At 35.3% G+C, this 14060-nt stretch overlaps 2 non-coding genes across 2 annotated transcripts; both read right to left on the reverse strand.

Moving 5' to 3' along the window:
* Window positions 1-6718: 6718 nt before the first annotated feature.
* Window positions 6719-6791, reverse strand: TRNAK-UUU (transfer RNA lysine (anticodon UUU)). The gene has a single exon. It is a non-coding gene; the product is annotated as a tRNA-Lys (tRNA).
* Window positions 6792-7962: 1171 nt separating this feature from the next.
* Window positions 7963-8035, reverse strand: TRNAN-AUU (transfer RNA asparagine (anticodon AUU)). Its single transcript has one exon. It is a non-coding gene; the product is annotated as a tRNA-Asn (tRNA).
* Window positions 8036-14060: the final 6025 nt, after the last annotated feature.

Below are 14060 nucleotides of genomic sequence, written 5' to 3' on the forward strand. Positions count from 1 at the left end.
GACTGAGCTATCCAGGCTCTGGTAGGAAAGTGATGCCAGTTTAGAAGGTTTTGCAAACTATAAAAAAGGGAAAATTTTAGTACGCAAAAATGGAAAAAGATCTGTGTTACTGAAAGTATAAACTGAGAAGTTTGACTTGTAGGACCTCTTGACAAAACACAAATGATATGCCTCTAGGTTTACAGTGCAGATCATTAGATGCCATCAATATTAGCACCCTTCAAAAATGTCTTTCCATTCTAATAGATGAAGAAAATTGATTTGTTACTAGTCTAATTGAAATGCTGTGTGCCTCTCACAGTACGATGAATTTGAGTCTCTGATGAAATGTAGCCTTCCAGATTTAATTTTTAACTGTACTACTTGGCGATGATTTAATTACTGCCTAAAGATGTTAATGTCTGCCAATTAAAAAGAGATCAAGTAGAGTCCAATGTAAAATGAGGCCAAATGATTGTCTATTATGTGGATATTTGAAATGTGACAAATAATGTACAGACTTTTCTTGGCTCAAAACATATTCTCCCTAGCTCATATGATGAGGCTAAAACGAACCTAAATACTGAAGGAAAGAAGAATTAAATAAAGTTTTGCAGTTGTAAAACATTTGTTTCTGGAGATTATTTCAGATGAAATGACATTTAGCCTCTGCATATTCAATAGTTTCTTTATCATTTTAATGAGTGAAGACAATGAAACCAATAGTCCATTTAAAATTTTCACTGGAATTTGCCAGCCTGTACAGATACTCAATGAACAATGAGTATATGAAGCAACAACAATTAAAAGATGCCTGCCTCAATGGGTGATTTTCCACTTTGCAAAGTTCTCCATTTCACAAAGAACAATCTGTTTTTAAAAAGATACTCACCTGAACCGGGATATGCCAAAGAAAATTTTCTTTGTTGAAAACGGAAAAAGATTTGTATTATTGATAGAATAAACAGAGAAGTTTAGCTTTTAGAGTCTCTTGATGAAATATTTTTTTCTGCATCTGAGCTTATGCTGCAGATCATTAGATACCATAAATATACACGCCCGAACAGGGACTTGAACCCTGGACCCTCAGATTAAAAGTCTGGTGCTCTACCGACTGAGCTATCCAGGCTCTGATGTTCTCATTGTGCCATCCCAGAAAGTAATATTTTACTTGGAAAAGCTGTTTATTAAACGCACAACAGTATTGTTTAAAAGTATCTCGCCCAAACAGGGACTTGAACCCTGGACCCTCAGATTAAAAGTCTGATGCTCTACCGACTGAGCTACCCAGGCTCTGATGCTCTCGTTGTGCCATCCCAGAAAGTAATATTTTCCTTAGAAAAGCTGTTTATTAAACGCACAACAGTATTGTTTAAAAAGATCTCGCCCGATCAGGGACTTGAACCCTGGACCCTCAGATTAAAAGTCTGATGCTCTACCGCAGGCATTCCCAACCACGGTCCTCAAGGCACACCAACAGTTCAGGTTTTGTAGCTATCCAGGATTGAGCACAGGTGACTTAATTAGTATCTGAGGGATTCTGATTAAACCATCTGTGCTGAAGCCTGGATATCACTAAAACCTGCACTGTTGGTGTGCCTTGAGGACCGTGGTTGGGAAAGCCTGCTCTACCGACTGAGCTATCCAGGCTCTGGTAGGAAAGTGATGCCAGTTTAGAAGGTTTTGCAAACTATAAAAAAGGGAAAATTTTAGTACGCAAAAATGGAAAAAGATCTGTGTTACTGAAAGTATAAACTGAGAAGTTTGACTTGTAGGACCTCTTGACAAAACACAAATGATATGCCTCTAGGTTTACAGTGCAGATCCTTAGATGCCATCAATATTAGCACCCTTCAAAAATGTCTTTCCATTCTATTAGATGGAGAAAATTGATTTGTTACTAGTCTAATTGAAATGCTGTGTGCCTCTCACGGTACGATGAATTTGAGTCTCTGATGAAATGTAGCCTTCCAGATTTAATTTTTAACTGTACTACTTGGCGATGATTTAATTACTGCCTAAAGATGTTAATGTCTGCCAATTGAAAAGAGATCAAGTAGAGTCCAATGTAAAATGAGGCCAAATGATTGTCTATTATGTGGATATTTGAAATGTGACAAATAATGTACAGACTTTTCTTGGCTCAAAACATATTCTCCCTAGCTCATGTGATGAGGCTAAAATGAACCTAAATACTGAAGGAAAGAAGAATTAAATAAAGTTTTGCAGTTGTAAAACATTTGTTTCTGGAGATTATTTCAGATGAAATGACATTTAGCCTCTGCATATTCAATAGTTTCTTTATCATTTTAATGAGTGAAGACAATGAAACCAAAAGTCCATTTAAAATTTTCACTGGAATTTGCCAGCCTGTACAGATACTCAATGAACAATGAGTATATGAAGCAACAACAATTAAAAGATGCCTGCCTCAATGGGTGATTTTCCACTTTGCAAAGTTCTCCATTTCACAAAGAACAATCTGTTTTTAAAAAGATACTCACCTGAACCGGGATATGCCAAAGAAAATTTTCTTTGTTGAAAACGGAAAAAGATTTGTATTATTGATAGAATAAACAGAGAAGTTTAGCTTTTAGAGTCTCTTGATGAAATATTTTTTTCTGCATCTGAGCTTATGCTGCAGATCTTTAGATACCATAAATATACACGCCCGAACAGGGACTTGAACCCTGAACCCTCAGATTAAAAGTCTGATGTTCTACCGACTGAGCTATCCAGGCTCTGATGTTCTTATTGTGCCATCCCAGAAAGTAATATTTTACTTGGAAAAACTGTTTATTAAACGCACAACAGTATTGTTTAAAAGGATCTCGTCTGAACAGGGACTTGAACCCTGGACCCTCAGATTAAAAGTCTGATGCTCTACCGACTGAGCTATCCAGGCTCTGATGCTCTCGTTGTGCCATCCCAGAAAGTAATATTTTACTTAGAAAAGCTGTTTATTAAACGCACAACAGTATTGTTCAAAAAGATCTCGCCCGAACAGGGACTTGAACCCTGGACCCTCAGATTAAAAGTCTGATGCTCTACCGACTGAGCTATCCAGGCTCTGGTAGGAAAGTGATGCCAGTTTAGAAGGTTTTGCAAACTATAAAAAAGGGAAAATTTTAGTACGCAAAAATGGAAAAAGATCTGTGTTACTGAAAGTATAAACTGAGAAGTTTGACTTGTAGGACCTCTTGACAAAACACAAATGATATGCCTCTAGGTTTACAGTGCAGATCATTAGATGCCATCAATATTAGCACCCTTCAAAAATGTCTTTCCATTCTAATAGATGAAGAAAATTGATTTGTTACTAGTCTAATTGAAATGCTGTGTGCCTCTCACAGTACGATGAATTTGAGTCTCTGATGAAATGTAGCCTTCCAGATTTAATTTTTAACTGTACTACTTGGCGATGATTTAATTACTGCCTAAAGATGTTAATGTCTGCCAATTGAAAAGAGATCAAGTAGAGTCCAATGTAAAATGAGGCCAAATGATTGTCTATTATGTGGATATTTGAAATGTGACAAATAATGTACAGACTTTTCTTGGCTCAAAACATATTCTCCCTAGCTCATGTGATGAGGCTAAAATGAACCTAAATACTGAAGGAAAGAAGAATTAAATAAAGTTTTGCAGTTGTAAAACATTTGTTTCTGGAGATTATTTCAGATGAAATGACATTTAGCCTCTGCATATTCAATAGTTTCTTTATCATTTTAATGAGTGAAGACAATGAAACCAAAAGTCCATTTAAAATTTTCACTGGAATTTGCCAGCCTGTACAGATACTCAATGAACAATGAGTATATGAAGCAACAACAATTAAAAGATGCCTGCCTCAATGGGTGATTTTCCACTTTGCAAAGTTCTCCATTTCACAAAGAACAATCTGTTTTTAAAAAGATACTCACCTGAACCGGGATATGCCAAAGAAAATTTTCTTTGTTGAAAACGGAAAAAGATTTGTATTATTGATAGAATAAACAGAGAAGTTTAGCTTTTAGAGTCTCTTGATGAAATATTTTTTTCTGCATCTGAGCTTATGCTGCAGATCATTAGATACCATAAATATACACGACTTGAACCCTGGAGCCTCAGATTAAAATTCTGGTGCTCTACCGACTGAGCTACCCAGGCTCTAATGTTCTCGTTGTGCCATCCCAGAAAGTAATATTTTACTTGGAAAAGCTGTTTATTAAACGCACAACAGTATTGTTTAAAAGGATCTCACCTGAACAGGGACTTGAACCCTGGACCCTCAGATTAAAAGTTTGACGCTCTACCGACTGAGCTATCCAGGCTCTGGTAGGAAACTGATGCCAGTTTAGAAGGTTTTGCAAACTATAAAAAAGGGAAAATTTTAGTACGCAAAAATGGAAAAAGATCTGTGTTACTGAAAGTATAAACTGAGAAGTTTGACTTGTAGGACCTCTTGACAAAACACAAATGATATGCCTCTAGGTTTACAGTGCAGATCCTTAGATGCCATCAATATTAGCACCCTTCAAAAATGTCTTTCCATTCTAATAGATGGAGAAAATTGATTTGTTACTAGTCTAATTGAAATGCTGTGTGCCTCTCACAGTACGATGAATTTGAGTCTCTGATGAAATGTAGCCTTCCAGATTTAATTTTTAACTGTACTACTTGGCGATGATTTAATTACTGCCTAAAGATGTTAATGTCTGCCAATTGAAAAGAGATCAAGTAGAGTCCAATGTAAAATGAGGCCAAATGATTGTCTATTATGTGGATATTTGAAATGTGACAAATAATGTACAGACTTTTCTTGGCTCAAAACATATTCTCCCTAGCTCATGTGATGAGGCTAAAATGAACCTAAATACTGAAGGAAAGAAGAATTAAATAAAGTTTTGCAGTTGTAAAACATTTGTTTTTGGAGATTATTTCAGATGAAATGACATTTAGCCTCTGCATATTCAATAGTTTCTTTATCATTTTAATGAGTGAAGACAATGAAACCAAAAGTCCATTTAAAATTTTCACTGGAATTTGCCAGCCTGTACAGATACTCAATGAACAATGAGTATATGAAGCAACAACAATTAAAAGATGCCTGCCTCAATGGGTGATTTTCCACTTTGCAAAGTTCTCCATTTCACAAAGAACAATCTGTTTTTAAAAAGATACTCACCTGAACCGGGATATGCCAAAGAAAATTTTCTTTGTTGAAAACGGAAAAAGATTTGTATTATTGATAGAATAAACAGAGAAGTTTAGCTTTTAGAGTCTCTTGATGAAATATTTTTTTCTGCATCTGAGCTTATGCTGCAGATCATTAGATACCATAAATATACACGACTTGAACCCTGGAGCCTCAGATTAAAATTCTGGTGCTCTACCGACTGAGCTACCCAGGCTCTAATGTTCTCGTTGTGCCATCCCAGAAAGTAATATTTTACTTGGAAAAGCTGTTTATTAAACGCACAACAGTATTGTTTAAAAGGATCTCACCTGAACAGGGACTTGAACCCTGGACCCTCAGATTAAAAGTTTGACGCTCTACCGACTGAGCTATCCAGGCTCTGGTAGGAAAGTGATGCCAGTTTAGAAGGTTTTGCAAACTATAAAAAAGGGAAAATTTTAGTACGCAAAAATGGAAAAAGATCTGTGTTACTGAAAGTATAAACTGAGAAGTTTGACTTGTAGGACCTCTTGACAAAACACAAATGATATGCCTCTAGGTTTACAGTGCAGATCCTTAGATGCCATCAATATTAGCACCCTTCAAAAATGTCTTTCCATTCTAATAGATGGAGAAAATTGATTTGTTACTAGTCTAATTGAAATGCTGTGTGCCTCTCACAGTACGATGAATTTGAGTCTCTGATGAAATGTAGCCTTCCAGATTTAATTTTTAACTGTACTACTTGGCGATGATTTAATTACTGCCTAAAGATGTTAATGTCTGCCAATTGAAAAGAGATCAAGTAGAGTCCAATGTAAAATGAGGCCAAATGATTGTCTATTATGTGGATATTTGAAATGTGACAAATAATGTACAGACTTTTCTTGGCTCAAAACATATTCTCCCTAGCTCATGTGATGAGGCTAAAATGAACCTAAATACTGAAGGAAAGAAGAATTAAATAAAGTTTTGCAGTTGTAAAACATTTGTTTCTGGAGATTATTTCAGATGAAATGACATTTAGCCTCTGCATATTCAATAGTTTCTTTATCATTTTAATGAGTGAAGACAATGAAACCAAAAGTCCATTTAAAATTTTCACTGGAATTTGCCAGCCTGTACAGATACTCAATGAACAATGAGTATATGAAGCAACAACAATTAAAAGATGCCTGCCTCAATGGGTGATTTTCCACTTTGCAAAGTTCTCCATTTCACAAAAAACAATCTGTTTTTAAAAAGATACTCACCTGAACCGGGATATGCCAAAGAAAATTTTCTTTGTTGAAAACGGAAAAAGATTTGTATTATTGATAGAATAAACAGAGAAGTTTAGCTTTTAGAGTCTATTGATGAAATATTTTTTTCTGCATCTGAGCTTATGCTGCAGATCATTAGATACCATAAATATACACGCCCGAACAGGGACTTGAACCCTGGACCCTCAGATTAAAAGTCTGATGCTCTACCGACTGAGCTATCCAGGCTCTGATGTTCTTATTGTGCCATCCCAGAAAGTAATATTTTGCTTGGAAAAGCTGTTTATTAAACGCACAACAGTATTGTTTAAAAGGATCTCGCCTGAACAGGGACTTGAACCCTGGACCCTCAGATTAAAAGTCTGATGCTCTACCGACTGAGCTATCCAGGCTCTGGTAGGAAAGTGATGCCAGTTTAGAAGGTTTTGCAAACTATAAAAAAGGGAAAATTTTAGTACGCAAAAATGGAAAAAGATCTGTGTTACTGAAAGTATAAACTGAGAAGTTTGACTTGTAGGACCTCTTGACAAAACACAAATGATATGCCTCTAGGTTTACAGTGCAGATCATTAGATGCCATCAATATTAGCACCCTTCAAAAATGTCTTTCCATTCTAATAGATGAAGAAAATTGATTTGTTACTAGTCTAATTGAAATGCTGTGTGCCTCTCACAGTACGATGAATTTGAGTCTCTGATGAAATGTAGCCTTCCAGATTTAATTTTTAACTGTACTACTTGGCGATGATTTAATTACTGCCTAAAGATGTTAATGTCTGCCAATTAAAAAGAGATCAAGTAGAGTCCAATGTAAAATGAGGCCAAATGATTGTCTATTATGTGGATATTTGAAATGTGACAAATAATGTACAGACTTTTCTTGGCTCAAAACATATTCTCCCTAGCTCATATGATGAGGCTAAAACGAACCTAAATACTGAAGGAAAGAAGAATTAAATAAAGTTTTGCAGTTGTAAAACATTTGTTTCTGGAGATTATTTCAGATGAAATGACATTTAGCCTCTGCATATTCAATAGTTTCTTTATCATTTTAATGAGTGAAGACAATGAAACCAATAGTCCATTTAAAATTTTCACTGGAATTTGCCAGCCTGTACAGATACTCAATGAACAATGAGTATATGAAGCAACAACAATTAAAAGATGCCTGCCTCAATGGGTGATTTTCCACTTTGCAAAGTTCTCCATTTCACAAAGAACAATCTGTTTTTAAAAAGATACTCACCTGAACCGGGATATGCCAAAGAAAATTTTCTTTGTTGAAAACGGAAAAAGATTTGTATTATTGATAGAATAAACAGAGAAGTTTAGCTTTTAGAGTCTCTTGATGAAATATTTTTTTCTGCATCTGAGCTTATGCTGCAGATCATTAGATACCATAAATATACACGACTTGAACCCTGGAGCCTCAGATTAAAATTCTGGTGCTCTACCGACTGAGCTACCCAGGCTCTAATGTTCTCGTTGTGCCATCCCAGAAAGTAATATTTTACTTGGAAAAGCTGTTTATTAAACGCACAACAGTATTGTTTAAAAGGATCTCGCCCGAACAGGGACTTGAACCCTGGACCCTCAGATTAATAGTCTGATGATCTACCGACTGAGCTATCCAGGCTCTGGTCGGAAAGTGATGCCAGTTTAGAAGGTTTTGCAAACTATAAAAAAGGGAAAATTTTAGTACGCAAAAATGGAAAAAGATCTGTGTTACTGAAAGTATAAACTGAGAAGTTTGACTTGTAGGACCTCTTGACAAAACACAAATGATATGCCTCTAGGTTTACAGTGCAGATCATTAGATGCCATCAATATTAGCACCCTTCAAAAATGTCTTTCCATTCTAATAGATGGAGAAAATTGATTTGTTACTAGTCTAATTGAAATGCTGTGTGCCTCTCACAGTACGATGAATTTGAGTCTCTGATGAAATGTAGCCTTCCAGATTTAATTTTTAACTGTACTACTTGGCGATGATTTAATTACTGCCTAAAGATGTTAATGTCTGCCAATTGAAAAGAGATCAAGTAGAGTCCAATGTAAAATGAGGCCAAATGATTGTCTATTATGTGATTATTTGAAATGTGACAAATAATGTAAAGACTTTTCTTGGCTCAAAACATATTCTCCCTAGCTCATGTGATGAGGCTAAAACGAACCTAAATACTGAAGGAAAGAAGAATTAAATAAAGTTTTGCAGTTGTAAAACATTTGTTTCTGGAGATTATTTCAGATGAAATGACATTTAGCCTCTGCATATTCAATAGTTTCTTTATCATTTTAATGAGTGAAGACAATGAAACCAATAGTCCATTTAAAATTTTCACTGGAATTTGCCAGCCTGTACAGATACTCAATGAACAATGAGTATATGAAGCAACAACAATTAAAAGATGCCTGCCTCAATGGGTAATTTTCCACTTTGCAAAGTTCTCCATTTCACAAAGAACAATCTGTTTTTAAAAAGATACTCACCTGAACCGGGATATGCCAAAGAAAATTTTCTTTGTTGAAAACGGAAAAAGATTTGTATTATTGATAGAATAAACAGAGAAGTTTAGCTTTTAGAGTCTATTGATGAAATATTTTTTTCTGCATCTGAGCTTATGCTGCAGATCATTAGATACCATAAATATACACGCCCGAACAGGGACTTGAACCCTGGACCCTCAGATTAAAAGTCTGATGCTCTACCGACTGAGCTATCCAGGCTCTGGTAGGAAAGTGATGCCAGTTTAGAAGGTTTTGCAAACTATAAAAAAGGGAAAATTTTAGTACGCAAAAATGGAAAAAGATCTGTGTTACTGAAAGTATAAACTGAGAAGTTTGACTTGTAGGACCTCTTGACAAAACACAAATGATATGCCTCTAGGTTTACAGTGCAGATCATTAGATGCCATCAATATTAGCACCCTTCAAAAATGTCTTTCCATTCTAATAGATGGAGAAAATTGATTTCTTACTAGTCTAATTGAAATGCTGTGTGCCTCTCACAGTACGATGAATTTGAGTCTCTGATGAAATGTAGCCTTCCAGATTTAATTTTTAACTGTACTACTTGGCGATGATTTAATTACTGCCTAAAGATGTTAATGTCTGCCAATTGAAAAGAGATCAAGTAGAGTCCAATGTAAAATGAGGCCAAATGATTGTCTATTATGTGGATATTTGAAATGTGACAAATAATGTAAAGACTTTTCTTGGCTCAAAACATATTCTCCCTAGCTCATGTGATGAGGCTAAAACGAACCTAAATACTGAAGGAAAGAAGAATTAAATAAAGTTTTGCAGTTGTAAAACATTTGTTTCTGGAGATTATTTCAGATGAAATGACATTTAGCCTCTGCATATTCAATAGTTTCTTTATCATTTTAATGAGTGAAGACAATGAAACCAATAGTCCATTTAAAATTTTCACTGGAATTTGCCAGCCTGTACAGATACTCAATGAACAATGAGTATATGAAGCAACAACAATTAAAAGATGCCTGCCTCAATGGGTGATTTTCCACTTTGCAAAGTTCTCCATTTCACAAAGAACAATCTGTTTTTAAAAAGATACTCACCTGAACCGGGATATGCCAAAGAAAATTTTCTTTGTTGAAAACGGAAAAAGATTTGTATTATTGATAGAATAAACAGAGAAGTTTAGCTTTTAGAGTCTATTGATGAAATATTTTTTTCTGCATCTGAGCTTATGCTGCAGATCATTAGATACCATAAATATACACGCCCGAACAGGGACTTGAACCCTGTACCCTCAGATTAAAAGTCTGATGCTCTACCGACTGAGCTATCCAGGCTCTGGTAGGAAAGTGATGCCAGTTTAGAAGGTTTTGCAAACTATAAAAAAGGGAAAATTTTAGTACGCAAAAATGGAAAAAAATCTGTGTTACTTAAAGTATAAACTGAGAAGTTTGACTTGTAGGACCTCTTGACAAAACACAAATGATATGCCTCTAGGTTTACAGTGCAGATCATTAGATGCCATCAATATTAGCACCCTTCAAAAATGTCTTTCCATTCTAATAGATGAAGAAAATTGATTTGTTACTAGTCTAATTGAAATGCTGTGTGCCTCTCACAGTACGATGAATTTGAGTCTCTGATGAAATGTAGCCTTCCAGATTTAATTTTTAACTGTACTACTTGGCGGTGATTTAATTACTGCCTAAATATGTTAATGTCTGCCAATTAAAAAGAGATCAAGTAGAGTCCAATGTAAAATGAGGCCAAATGATTGTCTATTATGTGGATATTTGAAATGTGACAAATAATGTACAGACTTTTCTTGGCTCAAAACATATTCTCCCTAGCTCATGTGATGAGGCTAAAATGAACCTAAATACTGAAGGAAAGAAGAATTAAATAAAGTTTTGCAGTTGTAAAACATTTGTTTCTGGAGATTATTTCAGATGAAATGACATTTAGCCTCTGCATATTCAATAGTTTCTTTATCATTTTAATGAGTGAAGACAATGAAACCAATGGTCCATTTAAAATTTTCACTGGAATTTGCCAGCCTGTACAGATACTCAATGAACAATGAGTATATGAAGCAACAACAATTAAAAGATGCCTGCCTCAATGGGTGATTTTCCACTTTGCAAAGTTCTCCATTTCACAAAGAACAATCTGTTTTTAAAAAGATACTCACCTGAACCGGGATATGCCAAAGAAAATTTTCTTTGTTGAAAACGGAAAAAGATTTGTATTTTTGATAGAATAAACAGAGAAGTTTAGCCTTTAGAGTATCTTGATGAAATATTTTTTTCTGCATCTGAGCTTATGCTGCAGATCATTAGATACCATAAATATACACGCCCGAACAGGGACTTGAACCCTGGACCCTCAGATTAAAAGTCTGATGCTCTACCGACTGAGCTATCCAGGCTCTGATGTTCTCATTGTGCCATCCCAGAAAGTAATATTTTACTTGGAAAAGCTGTTTATTAAACGCACAACAGTATTGTTTAAAAGGATCTCGCCCGAACAGGGACTTGAACCCTGGACCCTCAGATTAAAAGTCTGATGCTCTACCGACTGAGCTACCCAGGCTCTAATGTTCTCGTTGTGCCATCCCAGAAAGTAATATTTTCCTTAGAAAAGCTGTTTATTAAACGCACAACAGTATTGTTTACAAAGATCTCGCCCGATCAGGGACTTGAACCCTGGACCCTCAGATTAAAAGTCTGATGCTCTACCGACTGAGCTATCCAGGCTCTGGTAGGAAAGTGATGCCAGTTTAGAAGGTTTTGCAAACTATAAAAAAGGGAAAATTTTAGTACGCAAAAATGGAAAAAGATCTGTGTTACTGAAAGTATAAACTGAGAAGTTTGACTTGTAGGACCTCTTGACAAAACACAAATGATATGCCTCTAGGTTTACAGTGCAGATCATTAGATGCCATCAATATTAGCACCCTTCAAAAATGTCTTTCCATTCTAATAGATGAAGAAAATTGATTTGTTACTAGTCTAATTGAAATGCTGTGTGCCTCTCACAGTACGATGAATTTGAGTCTCTGATGAAATGTAGCCTTCCAGATTTAATTTTTAACTGTACTACTTGGCGATGATTTAATTACTGCCTAAAGATGTTAATGTCTGCCAATTGAAAAGAGATCAAGTAGAGTCCAATGTAAAATGAGGCCAAATGATTGTCTATTATGTGGTTATTTGAAATTTGACAAATAATGTAAAGACTTTTCTTGGCTCAAAACATATTCTCCCTAGCTCATGTGATGAGGCTAAAACGAACCTAAATACTGAAGGAAAGAAGAATTAAATAAAGTTTTGCAGTTGTAAAACATTTGTTTCTGGAGATTATTTCAGATGAAATGACATTTAGCCTCTGCATATTCAATAGTTTCTTTATCATTTTAATGAGTGAAGACAATGAAACCAATAGTCCATTTAAAATTTTCACTGGAATTTGCCAGCCTGTACAGATACTCAATGAACAATGAGTATATGAAGCAACAACAATTAAAAGATGCCTGCCTCAATGGGTGATTTTCCACTTTGCAAAGTTCTCCATTTCACAAAGAACAATCTGTTTTTAAAAAGATACTCACCTGAACCGGGATATGCCAAAGAAAATTTTCTTTGTTGAAAACGGAAAAAGATTTGTATTATTGATAGAATAAACAGAGAAGTTTAGCTTTTAGAGTCTATTGATGAAATATTTTTTTCTGCATCTGAGCTTATGCTGCAGATCATTAGATACCATAAATATACACGCCCGAACAGGGACTTGAACCCTGGACCCTCAGATTAAAAGTCTGATGCTCTACCGACTGAGCTATCCAGGCTCTGGTAGGAAAGTGATGCCAGTTTAGAAGGTTTTGCAAACTATAAAAAAGGGAAAATTTTAGTACGCAAAAATGGAAAAAGATCTGTGTTACTTAAAGTATAAACTGAGAAGTTTGACTTGTAGGACCTCTTGACAAAACACAAATGATATGCCTCTAGGTTTACAGTGCAGATCATTAGATGCCATCAATATTAGCACCCTTCAAAAATGTCTTTCCATTCTAATAGATGAAGAAAATTGATTTGTTACTAGTCTAATTGAAATGCTGTGTGCCTCTCACAGTACGATGAATTTGAGTCTCTGATGAAATGTAGCCTTCCAGATTTAATTTTTAACTGTACTACTTGGCGGTGATTTAATTACTGCCTAAATATGTTAATGTCTGCCAATTAAAAAGAGATCAAGTAGAGTCCAATGTAAAATGAGGCCAAATGATTGTCTATTATGTGGATATTTGAAATGTGACAAATAATGTACAGACTTTTCTTGGCTCAAAACATATTCTCCCTAGCTCATGTGATGAGGCTAAAATGAACCTAAATACTGAAGGAAAGAAGAATTAAATAAAGTTTTGCAGTTGTAAAACATTTGTTTCTGGAGATTATTTCAGATGAAATGACATTTAGCCTCTGCATATTCAATAGTTTCTTTATCATTTTAATGAGTGAAGACAATGAAACCAATGGTCCATTTAAAATTTTCACTGGAATTTGCCAGCCTGTACAGATACTCAATGAACAATGAGTATATGAAGCAACAACAATTAAAAGATGCCTGCCTCAATGGGTGATTTTCCACTTTGCAAAGTTCTCCATTTCACAAAGAACAATCTGTTTTTAAAAAGATACTCACCTGAACCGGGATATGCCAAAGAAAATTTTCTTTGTTGAAAACGGAAAAAGATTTGTATTATTGATAGAATAAACAGAGAAGTTTAGCTTTTAGAGTATCTTGATGAAATATTTTTTTCTGCATCTGAGCTTATGCTGCAGATCATTAGATACCATAAATATACACGCCCGAACAGGGACTTGAACCCTGGACCCTCAGATTAAAAGTCTGATGCTCTACCGACTGAGCTATCCAGGCTCTGATGTTCTCATTGTGCCATCCCAGAAAGTAATATTTAACTTGGAAAAGCTGTTTATTAAACGCACAACAGTATTGTTTAAAAGGATCTCGCCTGATCAGGCACTTGAACCCTGGACCCTCAGATTAAAAGTCTGATGCTCTACCGACTGAGCTACCCAGGCTCTAATGTTCTCGTTGTGCCATCCCAGAAAGTAATATTTTCCTTAGAAAAGCTGTTTATTAAACGCACAACAGTATTG

Source organism: Crinia signifera, unplaced genomic scaffold, assembly GCF_055691185.1.
Source record: "Crinia signifera unplaced genomic scaffold, ASM5569118v1 HAP2_SCAFFOLD_153, whole genome shotgun sequence".
Lineage (NCBI taxonomy): Eukaryota > Metazoa > Chordata > Amphibia > Anura > Myobatrachidae > Crinia > Crinia signifera.